General features: G+C 46.8%; 2 non-coding genes and 1 pseudogene across 2 annotated transcripts in view; all 3 read right to left on the bottom strand.

Moving 5' to 3' along the window:
* LOC112878684 overlaps window positions 1-233 on the bottom strand; it is a pseudogene marked incomplete at its 3' end in the record, with an annotated part of 3,114 nt that extends 2,881 nt beyond the window's left edge.
* A 164-nt stretch (window positions 234-397) lies between these two features.
* LOC112878686 lies at window positions 398-551 on the bottom strand. Its single transcript, XR_003225840.1, has one exon. It is a non-coding gene; the product is annotated as a 5.8S ribosomal RNA (ribosomal RNA).
* Window positions 552-716: 165 nt separating this feature from the next.
* Window positions 717-2,500, bottom strand: part of LOC112878680 — a 1,797-nt gene continuing 13 nt past the window's right edge. The window contains exon 1 of the ribosomal RNA XR_003225835.1: window positions 717-2,500. This exon is cut by the window's right edge and continues 13 nt beyond it. This is a non-coding gene — a ribosomal RNA (18S ribosomal RNA).

Here is a 2,500-nt window from a genome sequence, read left to right as displayed (position 1 = left end):
CGACCACGTACGGGATTCTCACCCTCTGTGACGTCCTGTTCCAAGGAACTTGGACCGCTGCCAAAGCCAAAGCGCCCTCTGCAAATTACAACTCGGACTCTAAAAGAGCCAGATTTCAAATTTGAGCTGTTGCCGCTTCACTCGCCGTTACTAGGGCAATCCCTGTTGGTTTCTTTTCCTCCGCTTATTGATATGCTTAAGTTCAGCGGGTATCCCTACCTGATCCGAGGTCAAAAGTTGAAAAAAAGGCTTAATGGATGCTAGACCTTTGCTGATAGAGAGTGCGACTTGTGCTGCGCTCCGAAACCAGTAGGCCGGCTGCCAATTACTTTAAGGCGAGTCTCCAGCAAAGCTAGAGACAAGACGCCCAACACCAAGCAAAGCTTGAGGGTACAAATGACGCTCGAACAGGCATGCCCTTTGGAATACCAAAGGGCGCAATGTGCGTTCAAAGATTCGATGATTCACTGAATTCTGCAATTCACACTACTTATCGCATTTCGCTGCGTTCTTCATCGATGCCAGAACCAAGAGATCCGTTGTTGAAAGTTGTAATTATTAATTTGTTACTGACGCTGATTGCAATTACAAAAGGTTTATGTTTGTCCTAGTGGTGGGCGAACCCACCAAGGAAACAAGAAGTACGCAAAAGACAAGGGTGAATAATTCAGCAAGGCTGTAACCCCGAGAGGTTCCAGCCCGCCTTCATATTTGTGTAATGATCCCTCCGCAGGTTCACCTACGGAGACCTTGTTACGACTTTTACTTCCTCTAAATGACCGAGTTTGACGAACTTTCCGGCTTGAGGTGGTCGTTGCCAACCTCCTCGAGCCAGTCCGAAGGCCTCACTGAGCCATTCAATCGGTAGTAGCGGACGGGCGGTGTGTACAAAAGGTCAGGGACGTAATCAACGCATGCTGATGAAACGCGCTTACTAGGCATTCCTCGTTGAAAAGCATAATTGCAATGCTTTATCCCCAGCACGACAGAGTTTAACAAGATTACCCAATTCTTTCGAACAAGGAAAAGAACTCGTTGGCTCTGTCAGTGTAGCGCGCGTGCGGCCCAGAACATCTAAGGGCATCACAGACCTGTTATTGCCTCAAACTTCCATCAACTTGAGTTGATAGTCTCTCTAAGAAGCCGGCGACCAACCAAAGTTAGCCTGGCTATTTAGCAGAGTAAGGTCTCGCTCGTTATCGCAATTAAGCAGACAAGTCACCCCACGAACTAAGAACGGCCATGCACCACCACTGAAAAATCAAGAAAGAGCTCTCAATCTGTCAATCCTTATTTCATCTGGACTGGTGAGTTTCCCCGTGTTGAGTCAATTAAGCCGCAGGCTCCACGCCTGGTGGTGACCTTCCGTCAATTTCTTTAAGTTTCAGCCTTGCGACCATAATCCCCCAGAACCCAAAAACTTTGATTTCTCGTAAGGTGCCGAGCGAGTCAGAAAAAAGAACATCGCCCGATCCCTAGTCGGCATAGTTTACGGTTAAGACTACGACGGTATCTGATCGTCTTCGATCCCCTAACTTTCGTTCACTGATTAATGAAAACATCCTTGGCAAATGCTTTCGCAGTAGTTAGTCTTCAGTAAATCCAAGAATTTCACCTCTGACAACTGAATACTGATGCCCCCGACTGTTCCTGTTAATCATTGCGGCGTCTCTAGAAACCAACAAAATAGAAACGCACGCCCTATTTTATTATTCCATGCTAACGTATTCGAGCAAAGGCCTGCTTTGAACACTCTAATTTTTTCAAAGTAAAAGTCCTGATTCCCCAGCACGCCCAGTGAAGGGCATGAGGTTCTTCAGAAGGAAGGCCCGGCCGGACGAGTGCACGCGGTGAGGCGGACCCGCCAGCCAGGCCCAAGTTTCAACTACGAGCTTTTTAACTGCAACAACTTTAATATACGCTATTGGAGCTGGAATTACCGCGGCTGCTGGCACCAGACTTGCCCTCCAATTGTTCCTCGTTAAGAGGTTTAAATTGTACTCATTCCAATTACAAGACCCAAAAGAGCCCTGTATCAGTATTTATTGTCACTACCTCCCCGTGTCGGGATTGGGTAATTTGCGCGCCTGCTGCCTTCCTTGGATGTGGTAGCCGTTTCTCAGGCTCCCTCTCCGGAATCGAACCCTAATTCCCCGTTACCCGTTGAAACCATGGTAAGCCAATACCTTACCATCGAAAGTTGATAGGGCAGAAATTTGAATGAACCGTCGCCAGCGCAAGGCTATGCGATCCGTAAAGTTATCATGAATCACCAAAAAGCCCCGAAGGGCATTGGTTTTTTATCTAATAAACACATCCCTTCCGAAGTCGGGATTTTCAGCATGTATTAGCTCTAGAATTACCACGGTTATCCAAGTAGTAAGGTATTATCAAATAAACGATAACTGATTTAATGAGCCATTCGCAGTTTCACGGTATAATTGCTTATACTTAGACATGCATGGCTTAATCTTTGAGACAAGCATATGACTACTGGCAG

This window comes from Panicum hallii, unplaced genomic scaffold (assembly GCF_002211085.1).
Source record: "Panicum hallii strain FIL2 unplaced genomic scaffold, PHallii_v3.1 scaffold_380, whole genome shotgun sequence".
NCBI lineage: Eukaryota > Viridiplantae > Streptophyta > Magnoliopsida > Poales > Poaceae > Panicum > Panicum hallii.
The sequence above is the reverse complement of the archived record's forward strand: the minus strand, read 5'-3'. Positions and strand labels throughout refer to the sequence as shown.